At 47.2% G+C, this 18,808-nt stretch overlaps 1 long non-coding RNA gene across 1 annotated transcript; it reads left to right on the top strand.

Annotated features, from left to right (window-relative positions):
• The first annotated feature begins 12,847 nt into the window (after positions 1 to 12,847).
• Positions 12,848 to 17,836, top strand: LOC146187262 (uncharacterized). Its single transcript, XR_014708228.1, has 2 exons — positions 12,848 to 15,643; positions 17,727 to 17,836. It is a non-coding gene; the product is annotated as an uncharacterized LOC146187262 (long non-coding RNA).
• The last annotated feature ends 972 nt before the right edge of the window (positions 17,837 to 18,808 follow it).

The raw sequence follows: 18,808 nt of genomic DNA, 5'->3' as shown, positions 1-18,808 counted from the left end.
ACACTCCTAGCGTTAGTAAACAGAACAGAGAGTTTCGTATTGGACGGAAAAAACAGACCACTGCCCCTCTCGCACCCCTAAACAATGGCAGAGGATTATGCATCTGTATGACCTGCAGTGCTATCTGTGTGTGTCCGAAGTTGTTTAACGGAATACGACGCTATGTAATACGTGTAAAACCTGTTGTTGATTGATAGTTTATTATATTTTAGCTTGAATTTCGGCGACTGAGGTAGAGATTTTGCGAAACCTAATAGGTTTTTGCAGACGGTCCTAGTAGCAGCCGAAAAATCTTCGTTTACTGTGACACCGCTTGATTTCAACTCACTGCGCAGTGAAAGCCCTTGATCTCACATTTTGAAGTTCGTAAACTTTGCGATAACGGGGCGACATTCGTTAGAAGAAAAATTACCCAAATGGTGAGCACGATGAAATGAATCAGCGGGAAATGACTCAAACACAGCCTTAATCTGATTTGTTAGCTTTTCTTCTGTTTAGAGCCAGGATTCTTGAGAATCGGGAATGCCGTAAAAAATTAAGTTATCCCTACGAGAACGATCTTCTAGCTCGTTCAGACGCAATTGTAAGCGGCAATTTTCGGCTTTTAGTTCTTCTACTGATGACTCAGTAGATGTTATTTCATCTGAGACGGTCAAATAAATCGGATTTCGTTTCTAGATCGTCCAACCGCTTGCAAATGTCAGTGATGTCTGTTTGTATAGTTTTTGACCGGTTTTTATGGATTTTATGTCGGCCGCAAACTCAGTTTGACACTTCGCGCTTTGTGACGAACGGTTGTGCAAATCTTTGAGTAGCTGGAACAGGACAGACATTTGTTCGGCAGGGCCATCAGGTAAATTTTCAAGTTCAGTGACAGCGGGTTGACGCCTAGGAGGACCAGGGTTGGATTCGATGTCCCCACAGCATAACAACAGAAACAACATCGAGAAACACTTACACAATGCCTCACGCAAGGTTCCGGAGCACGGGAACACTACTGAGCACCTGTTATCGGATTTATTAGCATATAGTGCAAATGTTTTACACACCTGCATGTCGAAAGAGACTGAAATCAAGCAAAGGATCAAGCAGGGTTTCGGAAACGGTACTCTACTATCGATCATATCCATACCATCAATCAGGTGATAGAAAAATGCTCGGAATATAACCAGCCCTTATACATAGCATTACGAAAAAGCATTTGACCCAGTTGAAACCTCGGCGGTGATGCAGGCGTTGCGAAATCAGGGGGTAGACGAGCCGTACGTGAATGTGCTGGAATATATATATTGGCTACGCAGCAATCATAGTTCTGCATAAAGAAAGTAACAAAATTGGCATAAAGAAAGGTGTTAGGCAAGGAGACACGATCTCCCCAGTACTATTCACAGCTTGTTTAGAGGAAGTATTTAGAGATTTGGAATGGGAGCAGTTAGGGATAAGGGTAGATGGAGATACCTCAGTAATCTGCGATTTGCTGATGACATTGCCTTGCTAAGCAAATCGGGGGACGAACTGCAAATAATGATTGATGACCTAGACAGAAAAAGTAGAAAGGTAGGCTTGACAATCAATATGCAGAAGACTAAGGTAATGTTCAACAGCCTCGGGAAGGAACAGCAGTTTACATTAGGTAGCGAAATACTGGAAGTAGTAGGCGAATATGTCTACTTAGGACAGGCAGTAACCTCAGATCCGGACCATGAAAAGGAAATAACAAGAAGAATAAGATTGGGATGGAGCGCATTTGGCAAGCACTCGCAGATTATGACTAGCAGCTTACCGGTATCGCTCAAGAGGAAAGTATACAACAGTTGCATCTTGCCTGTACTCACCTATGGGGCTGAAACGTAGAGGCTAACCAAGAGAGTTCTACTTAAGTTGAGGACAACCCAGAGGGCTATAGAACAAAAAATGGTAGGGGTAACATTAAGAGATAGAAAGCGTGCAGAGTGGGTCAGAAAAATAACTGAAGTTACCGACATTCTAGTGGAAATTAAGAAGACGAAATGGACATGGGCAGGACATGTAGTGCGAAGAGAGGATAACCGATGGTCGCTGAGGGTAACAAACTGGATTCCAAGGGAAGGAAAGCGTAGCAAGGGGCGGCAGAAAGTTAGGTGGGCGGATGAGATTAAGAAGTTCGCAGGGGTCAAGTGGATGCAGCTAGCACAGAGCCGGGTGTAGTGGAGAAATATGGGAGAGGCCTTCGCCCTGCAGTGGGTATAATCAGGCTGATGATGATGATGTCAAAAGAGGGCTGAATCAAGACGATGCCTTGAGCAGTGTTCCCATGCCCAGTGCAGCCTCGATCGATGGGGTGGCTGCTTAAGTAGCTGGTTGGTAGCGATGTCGTTGCCGATGATGTCGGACGAAGATCATCAAGTTGTGCCGATGATATCAGGTCATGGTAGGGAGGAAGCATCCAATTGCAGTCATCGAGCGATAGGCTTGATACCGGTGACGAGACCAAAGGTACTGGCTGGTTGAACTGCGCAGCTGATAGCAGCGATGCGAAGAAAGCCAGGAAAGCCTGCATGTCGAAAGAGGGCTGAATCAAGACGATACCTTGAGCAGTGTTCCCGTGCCCAGTCCGTGCCCGTGCCCAGTCCAGTGTTCCCGTGGCCAGTATTGAGGTGAACTACAAAACCAAGAACAAGGTAGGATAAATTATAATATAAAAACCACAATACCCTCTTCATCAGGTGGACTATAACCACAAATGGCCAAGCCCTTTACGATATTCCTCCAGTTAACCGCGTCGTGTGCTGGTTGCACCCAATTGAGCCGTGCCAACTTATTATCATCCGCCCACCAACCTTCTGCTGCACTCTACTACACTTTCCTTCCATTGGAATCCAATTAGTTACAATTCATGACCATTTGTAATCCCTTCGTACTACATGCCCCCCCCCCTCCTTCATTGTTTCATGATTTCCATCGAGTTATTTTTCTTACCCGCCATGCACGCTTCCTATCTCTTAACGCTGCACCTACCATTCTCCATTCTATCTATCTCTTAAGTTGCCCTCAACGTTGTTCGTAAGTTGTCCTCAACTTAAGAACAACGCTTTTCGTTAGCCTTCACGTTTCAGCCTCAATAGCTTAGTATCGGTAAGACATAACTGTTATATACTTTCCTTTTGAGCGATACCGATAAGCTGATAGTCACAATCTTCGAGTACATGCCAATTTCGCCCATCCTAAACTTATTCTCCTGTAGTTATTTTCATTTCATGATCCGAATCTGTTGTTAATATTTCGCGAATGGAAATATTTCTTCATAGCTATGAATAAATATTAGCATACACTTCCAGTGGTTCGCTACCTCAATTGCGTTGTCTTCCCGAGGCGGTTCTACAGTACCTAAGTATTCACCACAATAAATTCAGACCAAATTTTCAATATTTCTAGTCTAAATCATCAACGATTATTTCTAAATTATCCACTGAGTCAGCAAGACATTATAGCGAATCGCGGGTTGCTGGCGTATTCTTCAAACATTACCTCTAACTGCTCCCATTCTAGATCTCAGAATACTTCGTTTATGCAAGTTGTCAATAGTACTGACCGATCGTGTCTTCTTGCCTAAACTATAAATATCTCCCAGTGTTCACGTAGAGCTCATCTAAACTTTCATTTCACATTGTCTTCATGACTGTTGTACTTTTAGCTAAGTCAAATGCTTTTTCTTTATCAATGAATGCTAGATATAGGGACTCATTATACTGACAGCATTTTTCTTTGACCTGATTCATACAATGAATATGATCGATTTAGGGTACCCTTTCCAAAATCCTGCCTGATACGTTGTCTGACTGAAGTCTAAAATTTTCCTGATTCTATAAGGGAAACTTAGATTTCAATCAGCCAAAAATGTAGAGCCCGGGGGGTGTGCTTCTGAGTGACTTCCTGCGGCTTGTAATTCCTTTCTAGTGTTCTACATCTCTTGATTGTAGAATTTTTTATCCTATTCTCTCCATTGGGAAGGTCCTCCACTAATGCTCATTCAGCATCACTGCACAGCTGAGAAGGAGACCTCCTGGCCTTTACACTTTGGACAAAGCTGTACCTTTGTAAATACCTTATACATAACGCTTAGTATGTCTATTGGTCTGTAATTTTTCAGTCAACAGCGGCACCTTTCTTATCAATTAGGATAATGACAGCATTATAACAAAACTTCGATATCGTCGATATCACCAGGCATCGCGTATACATGGTGGGCAGTTTTCTATCAAAATATCCCCCGTCAATAAAAGAATCTGTACTTACCTTATCCTCCACAGCTGTGTTCCTAATTTCGAAAGCGTTTACAGCTTCCTTAACTTCGTACTTCGTTACTGGTTAAGAATTTTGATTCCTCTTTACAACTGCTGATTTAATGACTGTTGTTCCTGACTCCTTCGGTTACTGTATAGGTCAGTAAGGACCCCCCGTTGTTTTGACTATCTTGTCCATATTATAGGTGATATTGATGCGGGGCAGAAGGCTAGCACAGGAAATCACAGCAGGTGATGGGCAAGTGTTCACAGCACAGTAGAGCAGAACACAGCAAGTGTTCAGACAAGTCACAACGGTTTCTTCAGCTTCGTCTTCCTTTCGCGTCACTACTGTTGATCGTCCTCTTCTTCAGCATCCAGCGACGCAGGGCATATTGTAACATTACCCTCCCACGAAAAGCACAGTCTCGGTGCGCATTATGTCGAACTACTGCAGGTGTAGTACGGCTTCATTCGGGCGACATGAACGATCTCGGTACGTGGCATAGCGGACTGTTGCGGCGGATGCACAGGGGTGATCTCGTATGTCACAGGAGTGACTGGCCTTAAGACACGGTAGGGTCCTCCGTAGCGTGGCAAGAGCTTCTCACACAGCCCAACTCCACGAGCGCGAGTCCAAAGCAAGACGAGAGAGCCCGGAGAGTAGTGGACGTACGTCGCGGTGACGAGAATCATGGCTGCGTTTCTGGGCATTTTGGGAGGAAGCTAGTCGGCGGCGAGCAATAACCCGGGCGGCGTCAGCTCGAGATTGCCGTCACGAACATAGGAGCTGGCATTAATGGTGGGAGGCAGAATGCTGTCAAATGGAAGGGGAGGGTCGCGGCCGTATAGAAGATAGAAGGGTGAGTAGCCCATTGTGTCGTGACGGGAGGAATTATATGCGAACGTTACAAACGGCAAAGTAACGTCCCAGTCACGGTGATCATCCAATACATACATTGACAACATGTCCGTGAGCGTGCGGTTGAGGCGTTCGGTGAGGCCGTTCGTTTGTGGATGGTAAGCGGTGGTAAAACAGTGCTTAATGCAGCTGTACCGAAGAATTTCGTCGACTACTCGAGCAAGAAAGTAACGGCCACGGTTAGTGAGCAGCTGGCGTGGAGCACCATGAAGCAGGATGACGTCGTGGAGAAGAAACGCAGCCACAACAGTTGCACAGCTGGTGGGTATCGCTCGGATGACAGCGTAGCGCGTAGTATATTCCGTGGCCACCGCAATCCATTTATTCCCCGACGCAGAAAGTGGGAAAGGCCCGAGGAGGTCTAGGCCAACTCGGGAAAACGGGTCTACTGGGATGTCGATCGGCTCCAGGGATCGAGCAGGCACCACCGATGGCTTCTTCCGTCGCTGACACCGGTCACAAGAAGCCACGTAACGACGAACAGAGCGATAGAGGCCCGGCCAAAAGAAACGGCGGCGGACGCTGTCTTACGTGCGAGATAGACCAAGATGACCCGCAGTGGGCACGTCGTGCAGTTGCTGTTGAACGGTGGAGCGCAGGTGTTCGGAAACTACGAGCAGAAGCTCGGCGCCATCTGGTCGCATATTCCGCCGGTGTAAGGTGCTGTTGTGGAGCATGAACAAAGCAAGGGTAGCATCAAGGTGATTAGTGCTGAGGTGATTGATAATGCTGCAAAGCTTTGGATCTAAGCGCTGTTCATGGTGAATGTTTAAAAGGTGAGAGATGGCCAACACACATGTGTCATCGTCACACTCGCTTGTGGGTGGTGGATCTACCGGGTTTCGGGAGAGGCAGTCGGCATCAGCGTGCAACCGGCCGGACTTGTGGACGACAGAAAACGTGTATTCCTGAAGGCGGAGGGCCCAACGCATCAGGCGACCAGTAGGGTCCTTCAGCGTAGAAAGCCAACATAAGGCGTGGTGGTCGCTGATGACGGAGAACGGGCGGCCAAACAAGTAAGGGCGAAACTTTGTAATGGCCCACACGAGGGCTAAGCACTCACGTTCTCTGATCGAGTAATTCCTCTCAGCCGCAGAAAGGAGGCGACTGGCATCAGCAATGACGCGAGTGCGACCCATCTGCTGTCGGGCAAGAATGGCACCAATACCGTGACCACTGGCGTCGGTGCGTACCTCCGTTGGTGCTGAGGGATTTAACTGTGCCAGGATGGGTGGGTTGGTGAAAACGCAATGAGCGCAGAAAATGCTTGAGATTGTTCTTGGTCCCAGCAAAATGGACCGTCGTTCTTCGGAAGATTGGTGAGTGGACGAGCCGTCTCCGCAAAGTTGGGGACAAACCGCCCAAAAAATAGGAGCAAAGGCCTAGAAAACTACGCACATCACTGGTACAGCGGGGTGTAGGAAATGCACTTAAGGCACGTATTTTGTCTGGGTCGGGTTGTACGCCACGTGCGTCGACCACGTGACCGAGCACCTTGAGTTTACGTCGGCCGAAGCTACACTTCATCGAGTTAAGCTGAAGGCCAGCTCCTCGGAAGAGTCCAAGAATAGTCTCAAGGCGATGGAGATGGCTCTCGAAGGTCGAGGAAAAGACAATAACGCCATCGAAATAACATAAACACGTCGTCTATTTGAAACCGCGCAAAAGAGACTCCATCATGCGCTTGAATATTACGGGCGCATTACTCGCATTACACAGACCAAAAGGCACCACCTTGAATTGGTACAGGATATCGGGCGTGACGAAAGCGGTCTTCTCTCGGTCCCGTTCGTCAATAGCGATCTGCCAATAACCAGAACGAAGATCAATCGAAGAAAAATAGCTGGCACCGTGCAAGCAGTCAAGGGCATCATCTATCCTGGGGAGCGGGTAAACGTCCTTCTTTATAATTTTGTGAAGATGTCGGTAATCAACGCAGAACCTCCAGGTATTGTCCTTCTTTTTAACAATCACGACAGGTGATGCCCAGGGACTGCTGGAAGGCTCTATAATGTTCCTTGCCAACATCTTGTCGACTTCATCTTGTATGAGGCGACGTTCAAAAATGGCGACTCGGTAAGGTCGTCTGTGAATTGGGCTGGCGTCTCCGGTATCGATGCGATGTGTAACGAGGGACGTTTGACCCAAGGATCGGTCACCAGAATCAAACATATCACTGTACAATGTCAGTAGGGTCGTAATTGTTTTAGCACGATCAGGGCGCAAGTCAGGAGCAACCATGCCGGATATACGGACCTCCTGGTGTGGGAACGGTGCAGGTCGTGTCGGCACTGCGGCAATAGGGTCACGTAAAAGAGCAGCCACAATAAACTCCGACAATGCGGTCAGTTCAGCGAGAGAAATGCCCTCAGGAAGAACTTGCACAAAAGAGCTGAAGTTCAGGACTGGAATACAAGTGCTGTTATTCGCTACATGCACTATATTGTGAGGTAGAGTGATGCTATGCTCATGTGTCACGTCAGTTATGAGGCAAGCAACGCAGTCGTCATTCGGAACGGAGGGAAAAGGCGATATCAGCACATACACTGCGGCTTCAGGTGGTAGGCGACTAAATGTAGCGGAGTGGAGACGGAGCGTTGAAGTTTCAGGAGCTTTGTTGACAGGGCAGAGCGGCAGGTCGAGATGAATCAGTTCAGAAGAACAGTCAATGAGAGCGGAGTGTTCTGTTAAAAAGTCGAATCCTAATATAACTTGATGAGGGCAACTGGTGAGGACTGTAGATAGCACAGGGATGTGGCGGTCGGCAATGGTAACTCTCGCAGTACCCATACCAATGGCAGCACATGTGTTGCCATCAGCAATACGAACGGTAGACGAGGAAGCAGGTGTCAGGACTTTGTTGAGGCATCGACGGAGCGAGGAACTGAAAACAGAAATGTGGCATCCAGTGTCAATGAGGGCAGAAACGGAGACTCCGTCCACAAGAATATAAATGAGGTTAGGTCTAGGTGCGGGGGTCAGTTCCGAGTTGACAGTCCGGGTCGGGAATGCAGCGTCACTCCAGGGCGCTGCACTCGCTAGTTTCCAGAGTAGGTACCGGCGTATGATGGGGAGGTGTTGCGGCGAGATACCGGTGAACGGGATCGACGAGCCAGTGGGGATGGAGATCGGCTGGTGTGACGGGCAGGGGGGACGGTTTCGTTTCGAGTCTCATCTTGTTGAGAAAGATAACATCCTGGTCCATCGTAGGTGGGGCGGAGCTCCTCTGGTTGGGCAGGATAGCGTCGAGGTCCTTGGTAGTATCGGCGGTCGGCGTTATAATAGGAGCGAGAAGCGAAGAAGGTATGGCTACGGCAATAACGCGATGTGTGACCGGCGCGACAGCAAATGAAGCAAATTGGCCTGTCGTCTGAGGTGCAGCACTCTGCAGGATTGCGACTAAGGTAGCGACATGGGGAAGGTGGGCTGGCAGTAGCAGCAGCCACTACAGGAACAGAGTGGGATGGTGGCGTGGGTGACAGGCGCTGGAGCAGAGACCGACGTTTGCAAGCTCTTGGTGAACTACGCCCTGTATCATGGCCACGGTGTCGATTAGCGGAGACATGAGTGGTGTAGGAGCTAAGACCTCTATTTCTCTCCGGACGATACGAGTCATGTTCGTGGGATGAGAAGGCTGTTGCAAAGGGGCCAGATCATCGCAGGATGATGTAGCTGCGGTGTTTGGAAGGCGCTCAAAGCGATGTACGAGGCGTCGTTGTTTAGCCTGCTCAAATTTTCGACAGACTTGAAGCACTGAGTCGATGGTGGAGCAATCCATGCAGAACAGGATGTTGAACGCATCATACGCAATGCCCTTGAGGATATGGCCTACCTCGTCATTTTCCGTCATTGAGCAGTTGACCTTGCGACACAGCGCAAGCACGTCTTGAATATACGCAAGGCAGGACTCCGTGGAGGATTGGATGCGTGATGAAAGTTTTGTTTTTGCTGCGACAGCTCAACCAATGGGCTTCCCGAACAGGTCCTGAAGCTTTTGCTTACAATTGCCCACGTCACCAGCTCTTGTTCGTGATTTTGGAACCCCGTGCGAGCTGTTCCCGCCAAATAGAAAATGATGTTGGTCAGCATAATGGTCGCGTCCCAGTGGTTGTTCTTGCTGCAGCGCTCGTACTCATCCAGCCAATCTTCCACATCTATCTTGTCTTCGCCATTAAATATGGGTGGGTGACGGATTTTTGTGAGCACGACTGACTGAGCCGAAGTTGCCGCGATGGTAGGGTGTGCCTCGGAGGTCATAGTGGTAGTTGTTGACGTCGTTGAAAGCCCAGGTAGATGACGGCACTGCGCAAATCCAGCTTTTGGCAGCGCAAGGGGTAATCTGTGCACACGGGGATCATTGATCACCTCAGAAAACCACAGCAGGTGATGGGCAAGTGTTCACAGCACAGTCGAGCAGAACACAGCAAGTGTTCAGGCAAGTCCAAACGGTTTCTTCAGCTTCGTCTTCCTTTCGCGTCACTACTGCTGATTGTCCTCTTCTTCAGCATCCAGCGACGCAGGGCATATATATGTAACAATATTGTCCACCTTATACCTTAGCTGATATATCTGAGTTTTCAGAGGCGTAATTTGCTCTTCGCGGCTTTAGGGCTGCCCAGTTCATCAGAGCACGCATGAATTTCTCCATGTTACGATTCCTTATGTCGGACATTTGACACATATTGATTACTATTGATACCTCTCCTAGTTTTCTATGGTATAGTAGGTTGGAGGCTTTCATACTTTGGTGCTGCTTAATGAAGTCATTTGTGTGCCTAATGATCACTGCATCACTCTGTCACTGCATCACTCCTCACCGATTACCTCTACATTCTGCATAATGCCAGGGTTAGCACAGTACGAAGGATATTTCATTTTTAGTCTCCTCGTTAGGCCATCTTCTAGCCTACCTTGCCCATCAGCAACCTATGCTGTGTTTTTACACTCGCCATTGCAGTATCTACATCTTTGGAGAAGCTTCCAACATCCTCGTTATCGCCACTAGATTTAGGTACCTAGGCATGTGCAGCTTTAAGTATATGCCGCTCCTAGGCTTAATTACGATACATATTACCCTCGCATTATTGGTGCAGAATTCATCAAATTTACTACACTATGTCTTCGTTAAGCCCCGATAAGACAATATTTGCCCGCTCTTCAGAACAGTATATGCCTCGTTTGTCCTCTTAACATACTAAGCTCTATTATAACCCATTTCATGGACGCTAATTCCTCGAAGAGGACAGCTAAAGGAGCTTCACCAGTCAGGGTCCTAGCACGGGTCGGAAACTCCCTACACCTCCCATCGGCCATGACTTACAGCGCTAGCGCCAATTCCTCCTTTAGTTGCGCCCTATCGTTTGGAGGCCCAATTATCTACCAGACTATTTTTGGCCCGGGGGGAGAGGTCATCAGCACAGTCGGGCGCCTCCAAACGCGCTCTGGAAGGAGGGAAAGGTTGATGTGTACTCTCCGGAGATCACACGCCATACGCGCGCATGCGCGCAAGCGAGCTGCCTTTAATGCACCTTTTTGCCCACTTTGGCATTGTCGCTGTAAGCAGATCGCAGTGTCACGTTTAACGCAATCAGCTCAGAACTGCGATGGCAATGTAGGCGAAGTGCACTGATGGCAGCCGGAGAGCACACCTCAACCAAATACCACGTCCAGCGCAATCTGCTCGCAGCAGAAATGGCACATTAGGCAAAAAGTGCATTACAGGGGGCTCTTTCTCCTACGCGCGTAATGCATGCGACCGCGCTCGGGTACAGCTAGCATTATTGCAGCGATAAGAAAGTGCGTAACTATTCGACTGAACTTTTACACATTTTTGCTCTAATTTGCACGCGAACTGATTCTCTGTTCTAAAAATGAAGCGGCATTTGTGTAAGCACAGCATACATAATATACATACATAAATCACGCATGGGTGAAAGTTCACTGTGTGCACTCGCCTTGATGTGATCGGCCACTGTCTCCAAAGAAGCGGCTCTTCTGTGTATCCGTCCGAGTTGTATCCGAATAATTTCCAGTAGAAATAACGTCTAGGTGGTGCTGTCCGAAGCTAAGCGCTGCCCTTCAGTGATTCATAAGAATCTTAAAAAGCGCGGGCCCGTACACTATGAGATAGGGACAGATGTCGAACGTTACGGGCAACCCACAACACTGCTGTAGTTGTCGTGGCACTGACATCATTACATTACGAGCAAAGCAACATTGGCAAAGCGGCTGGCGGAGCCGCAGAGCTCCCGAAACACACACACACACCGTTCAAATGACCCCAGCTAAGCGCGATGCAACGGTTACGGGGTGACGGCGGTGCGCAGGCAGAAGATTCAAAAGGAATCGACAGAAGACAGGAAAAAGAGATAGATCGAGAGGAATAAAGTGGAGGCTTTCCTCCTCGCGCCTAAACCTCAGCCTTGCGGGCCGAGCAGGTTCGCCGAATTAGCCGGAACGGAAGTGGCCGATCTTTCATCCCAGTTGTTCTGGAGCTAAACGTTACCAGCAGTGGCGTAGCCAGAAATTTTGTTCGGGGGGCTCATGTCGCAGCGCGTCCTCCTCCATATAGAATTTGTCGATGGATCAAATATGATTAATTACAGCCAATAGCCAATAGCCATTGTGTATTAGGTGCTGCAAACGAATTCTTGAATGCCACGCAGTACGCACTGCCAAGACAATTGGAAAATATTAACTTTATTATAAAAGAACATATATGTGACAAACATTGTGGCAGAAATAACTGACATCAATGCTTCCCTGATTATGTCTGTTGAATAAGTACAGAAAATATTAAACGAAATCTAGAACTATATCAGTTCGAAACCAGCAAAGCAGTGCATACCGCTGATATGAAAACGTAAAGGTCAGGAAATGAACACTTTGACGGGAAATGCTTTATTGAATCTGTCATCCAAGACGCTTGTTTACATTTTCGTACACGTACAACGGCCAATGACGCTGTCCTTTTTTCCATTTATTGCGCAGATGCGTAGGGCGGCGTAGAGCGGTGTAGGGAAAAAAACGAGGTGCAATAAAAAAAACAAAATGCTCCTGAGTCAATGTTCAGCTCCTTCTCTTCGGCGCGTAGGAAGAAGCGTGAAAACGAAAAAAAAAACAGCCACAAACAAAAAGCGCAACCACGGAGAGAGCATAGTGTACGGGGAGAAGGGCGAGGGAGTACCACTAAGAGCTGCTACAGCACGGTGAGGATTCGCAGAAGGCACGAGAAAAAAGAAAGCCCCAAAAGAGAGACACAGGGATTTTGAGGAAGCGGGGAGTCGAAGGCGAGGGAAATACTGCCTTTGAAACTGAGCGGTAATGGAAACCTGTCTTGTTTCGTCGTCCACCCCCACCTCCGCGGCCGGCGCGAGTTGACGCGACGAGCCCGCTCGTTATCTAAACGCCCTTCAAACTTAGTGGTCGGAAATGGTTTCTGGCTTTACGTGACTCCGTCTGCATGGGCGTTGCTGCGAAATGTAGCCCCCAAGTTCGTAATGTTCGTGCCGAAATGTATTTTCGAGCGAACCGGAAAAAGATATTGTAGACAAAACCCAGAATGGTTTCGAGCGCCGGTGGTTGTTTTGGTCGGCGGTGCATGACAGCACGAAAACATTTCAGGGGGGGGGGGGGGGGGGCTGAAGCCCCATAAGCGCCCCCCCCCCCCCCTGGCTACGCGCCTGGTTACCAGGGTCAGTTTCCAAGGGCAGTTTCCGGAGCGAGACTCTTAGCGACCTTCGCTGCGTAACAGGTCTGACCGCCGCCGGGGTCAGTTGCTCAGCAGCCGCTGGGGACTCAGACTCAGGTTCCGGGGTTTATTATAGATTCCTAGGACGTTGCAGCCGCTTACTACACCAAGGTGGCCAAATCCTGTCCGGTGAAGGTGAGCGTTTCTGATGGGCCTCACCGGCATCAGTTCGCACATCGAACCTTTTTATGAAATTTCATCGACACGCGGAGATTTTTTATTCCAGTAGAGAATAGCGCAGCAACGAAATCGAACCATGGTCCTATTTCACGCGAGGTGGCTGTCTTGCCTCGACCTAGCCGTTACTCTGTACTATGCTATTCTACAATTTTACTCTACAACAACATTGACCCGCAAAAAAATTGATAGAGTGCCAATAATCCCCAAATGCCACAGCGGCGAAGTGCGAGGCTGCGCGGTCCAGCATTGACTCTAAAGACTGGTTTGGCTAGTTGAATGCGCCAGGCGGGCAACAAAGTTCATGGAGTCTTGGAATGAGGATCCAACCGCGAGAGTTCTAATGTTTTTGGAGTTTAAAGTTTCTCTCTCTAAGTTTCAATAGAGTACACTATGCTACATCGTTACGCTACACTGACATCGCACAGCACGGGGGCGCCTTGCTTTTCGCCCGCAGACAAAAGCCCGCCTAGGCCGGGAATCGATCCCGCATCCTTGGGCACAGTAGTCAAGCATCCTAACCACTGAGCCAACCGCGCGGGGTAGAAGGGGTTAAACAGACTGCCGGATTTGTGTCCAGTTCGGTTATAAACGTGTAATTAAGAGTAAATAATTCTTAACATCAGGGGAAAAGATACAATTTGGGCCTCTATATTTGTACCTCTATCATCAAAGGGAATTTTCGTGTCGTCGTAAACAAAAAACGCCAAGACTTCGAAAGGGGTTGACCTCATTCGAGGCCCTCGATTGGAGTGAAACCCACATAATGTATGATAACGGAGAATGCAAACAATGTGAACGACGGAATTCAGCTTCGAACTATACTGAAACTGATGCTTGGTGAAGTTGATGCCTCGGGAAAGGCTGGGTTTGCCCCCATTTCCGGCGCCGGAGGGTCAGCGACTTTCGTGTGCACGAAAGCATGTTTAAATATTCCTCGTGTTGGAATATGTTGGAGGCAGTTGTTAGCTACCACAGTACGTCAAATGCCACATGTAGTAGGCATAAACCTAGGTTGTAAAGAAGACATCGGAATGCTCTGTATCTCCAAGGTTAAATCTGTACAGAAAACGTTAAATTTTCATATCCCATCTCGCCACCTTCCTAGTTTCGCAATCCAGTAGCAACAAATGTCTCCTATATACAAAAGAACGTATATGCTCTGCAAATTGCCACATACCAGATGCATTCCCTTTTCTTACGTTCCTCGCGCTTTCTCAATTTACTTTCACCCTGCTCTCTGCTGTGGCTGCCCTAATTACTTTCCATGCACGTCTGCTCCTCCATTTTACATTCTCGCCCTTGTGTGGGGTACACTTGCACGCTGTCGTTGTAGAATTCTGCTCTTACCATCGTAACCGCTCGGTTTCGTCCTGTTGCGGAGCAGATCGTGCCAACCCTCCAGGCGTCGTCATAACGGCATATTTTCACAATAGCCGCCTTCATGGTTTTTTGCCGCAGGCGCCTCATTCTGGTCGCACATTTCTTTGCCCTGATTACACTGCCCAATCATCTAAGCCACCAGCTTCTTACAACCCTCTCTATTCATTCACCTAAAGCAGGGGATGGGACTCTCTCTCTCTCTAATCTAACACATGCTAGGCGTGGCAGGTAGAGCTTTGCGGTGCTGTAAGCAGTCTAGAATGACAGGCGGTATCACGCAGAAGGCTGTGATGACGCAGATGGCGAAGCGTTGTATAAGAATAGGCATCTAAGAGATGTGCTCTAATATCAGCGCGTGTTGCAAATATTTGTGCCTCGAGATCAACCACGCGGCCTTGCAACAGTCCATTCTGAGAAAACAGGGCAGACAATCATATGAATCGATGTCTGAGTATTCGCTAGAATCAGTGATATCTTGAGGGAATGTGTAGTCGTAAACCGGCCGTGGATTTGGTCACCAAGTGGCGAAAATGGCAGCTGATCCGTCAGTGGGTTTTGTGGCGTTAGGAGATCATCTAACAAGGAAGATAGTAGGCGCTTTTACAAGTAACGTTTTGTAGGAGACTTGACTGAACTTTAATTTTCACCGAGGTTGTGGCGTATTGATCCAACCTAACGCATCAAGTTCACAGTTGCAGTGGCATTTGTGAAATGGGCTGTACACATGGCAAACCCCTATTTGCTGGTGGATGTTTGCTTAAAGAAGCTGCAGCAATTAATAACTAGACGTTATGCTGCCGTTAAATCATCAGAAAAGGTAAATGTACTATTAGCTACGATAATGCTACTGTAGGATTATTTCGTTCCTGCTGACCTGCTCATTGTCGAAAGGAGGTAAGATAAGAAAGTTTGAAGGGAAAAGGGTGTGGGAAATAAAGAAGTGACGTGAAGGTTGGTGCGCTGCTTTACTCCAGGGCTCAGCTGGCTTCAGCTGTTTTACAGACCAAGTGGACGATCCTTAGCTGGATTTCCAGGGCTCAGCTGGCTTTAGCTGTTTCATACAGCAGGTGACAAACCTTAGCTGTATTTCCAAGGACTCGCTGGACAGCGCCACCTCACACTGCTCGTATGTGGCTTCTCTGGGGCAAGGTATTTCGAATTTTTTTCACTTGCTGTTTACCGCTTATAAGCGTTTTTCCATTCAACCTACCGTCACTTCCCTCTGTCCTTGCAAATGTGACCATGTCATTTAATTTTATGGCTTCGTAATCTCGCCAGCCAATGAGCCCTTGGCCATACCGTCTTGACTGTCAGCTCCCTGACACCTTGTCAACTTGGCCGTCTCGTCGCAATCTAGTTTATCACAACGAGCTGACAAATCAGTGTTAAGCCATGTCACCAGTTACTACATCGCGTTCTATAGCCTCTTAGGCACTTTCCTTTGACCAATTACCGCTCTGTGACCTCACCTGCCAACTGCATGCAGCCTGCCAGACAACTTGGCAATGAAATTCTTCCGACTGTGACTGGAATATGCTGGTGCATGTGTTCTTCGCTTCCAACCTATGTTTACATAAACGCGACCTATTTTCCATTATAACGCCACATTAATGAAGGTGCCTTATTTTGAGTATGACATATGATATAATAGATGACGCTACTTTTGAGAAACGAGTTTATATCACAATGCACGGATTTGTATCAATTTTGGATTAATAAATAGCGGTGACAATAACGTCGCTGTGCACAATTACAGACCCTTCAAGAGTAAGTATGCTCTCTTACAGTTGCAACTCTGGAGATTAGTTGACATTGTCTTATTCTGGCAAAGCATTTACTGTAGCATCTCCTCTCTGTCCTGACAGTATCTACACGGTTTGAAAGCCACGCGATAAATCATTCGAGCGCTACGAAATTTATAATGCGCCCTGTTCGTTTCCTTAATTAATAATGTTTCTTTAAGAAAAAGTCGGTTTGCTACGACATAAATATTAGACTCATGGTAATACCCGCTCCGAGCCTGAAATTGAAAACTTAGGAGTGTATAGGCGATATGGGGAAATTTATGCAAGGTATAATTTTCTTGACTCATATCCTTCATTGAACGCGCATGCTGGAGTTTTTCTAGTACCCTGCAAGACAACATAGTTTCTTCGACACGAGTGTAGCTAATGGCCAAGAAAGCTGTTTTGGGGTGGTAATTCCTGCCTCTTTTCCTTAAAAACGTTTTATACAAAATTATGAAAAAAAAGAAGCTGTTATGACGGAGAAAGGGGCCCTGATGAAGTTTTGCAATAAATAACGCTAATTGAGAAAAACACCGGATTTGTATTTTTTACCTAAAGACTGGAATCACTCATATCTGCTGCCGCCCTGTTCTTTTAACTGTATGAAGCAATAAAAGAGGCAATTTTAATAAAAGCTCAACCATGTTTCATACAACATTGTGATGAAAAAAAAAATGAATTGAACCCTCTGTCGTGTGACCCTGTCCACGAATTTCTTGCATATGCTGGTTTTCTGCTTTCTTTTATAATTAGGAGAATCTGGTGATACATTCACTGAATAAAAATGTGCTGATAAATTTCTTGGACAGTGCTAGCTGAAGTAGAATTTCTCGCAACCGTCGTCAGACATGCTTGTTTTACCCAACAAGTAATTCTGGAAGCTCTGAGAGGAAGCACAGACTTGAAACTGGTTCGCGTGCTTGGTAGAGAGACCAGTGTTGCTAGTATGCCATCCACGGGATTACGACTGAACACCCGTAATTTAGCATCCCGTCTACGCTAGTGAGATTAGTGCCGAGTCGTGCGCAACGAGCTGTTGTGCTCTTCCCTGCTCAACAGTCAAATATATTCAGTGAGCTTTACCATGTAGGACGTATTTCGGGAAGGCCACCGGCGGCGACTTGGCGCTCTGGCTGGCCCGAATTGCTGCAGCGTGTAATCATCTGAATGTGACACATTGTCGCCGGCTAAAAACGGAAAGGAGCCCGGCATGCAGCGATGAATGTGTTATAGCGGCAAAGGCAACGAACAAAAAACTGTCAACGTGTAATAATAATAATAATAATAATAATAATAATAATAATAATAATAATAATAATAATAATAATAATAATAATAATAATAATAATAATAATAATAATAATAATAATAACTGGTTCACAGGAAGGGAAAGGCGCAGTATCTGTCACACTTGTTTACATGTATACTGTTACGCTTTTTTGCAGTTCTGCGGATGGGCAGGAAATTGCGGGAAGTGTCACTGCAGATACAACAATCCATGGTGTGCCGGGTACTGCACTTACTGAATTATAAGAATAAAAGAGAATTGTTTGCACTTTGTCTGAGTTTCCATGGCTTTGTCGTTCTGATGTCTCGTCTGTCCCGAAACCTCAAATACTGCGCTAAAAATATATCCAGCCCATATCTGTATGGGAAAGCGGGGCAGTTATAATATTAAGCGTTGTAAATTTTAATGCTTTACGTCCTCATCGTTATTCGTGTTGCGATGTTCAATCGCTAAACGACAAACCTCTAAATAACGATTTGGTGAGAAGCCGTGCATGTGTTTGCTGTGCACCCTAGATGGTATGAAGTCTATCATGTAGCCAAGGGTCATGTGTTCGAATCCCGCCTAGAACTCACAACTATTCGTTCAACTAGCTCAAAAAATCGACACATGTGCTTCATTTCACACCTACGGTGGCCATAGTTGAAACTTCTCACATTTTATCTACATCCATCCACGCGTGCGTAGCTGGCATCGGCGTCGCGTCGGCTTAGTGTAAACGGGCCTTTACAAGGATCACCTACGCACAGTGTGTCAAGAGATGCGAAATGATTTTTATATTTTGCGGGACAGTACTGCAAAACTTCAGCCGCAGTACGCGGCGTAGAGTGCCCCATAACGCGAACTGGGCGTGCACATGCAGTAGATGTGCGCTGAGCCGCTGGCAGAGGACTTTCTGATCTCTACCCTGTGAGTTCCCCTTCTGTCACGCGGAAAGGTAAACCACAAACACGGCACACGCATCTAGGTCACTGCATCATTCCTTCCCCAGTGCGTTGCAGACGTCTAACTTAAGGCCCATGGGAAGTAGCATACTGCAGCCCCTCCCACTACGCCTGTATAGTGCGCTGATGTTGTGAAGTGTCGATATGGGCCTGCTTCACGTGGTCAGTAGACGCAACCTCGCGTCTACTTTGGATGTCCAGCGTCAATTGTGTTCCCGTGCGGTGGAGCACCTTGAACGGACCGTGGTATGGCGGTGTAAAATTTGACACGGCGTCATTTCATGCAAAAACATGC

The sequence above is a fragment of the Amblyomma maculatum genome, chromosome 6 (genome assembly GCF_055883805.1).
Source record: "Amblyomma maculatum isolate TAMU_Amacu chromosome 6, ASM5588380v1, whole genome shotgun sequence".
Taxonomy (NCBI): domain Eukaryota; kingdom Metazoa; phylum Arthropoda; class Arachnida; order Ixodida; family Ixodidae; genus Amblyomma; species Amblyomma maculatum.
This window is presented reverse-complemented; position numbering and strand designations above follow the sequence as displayed.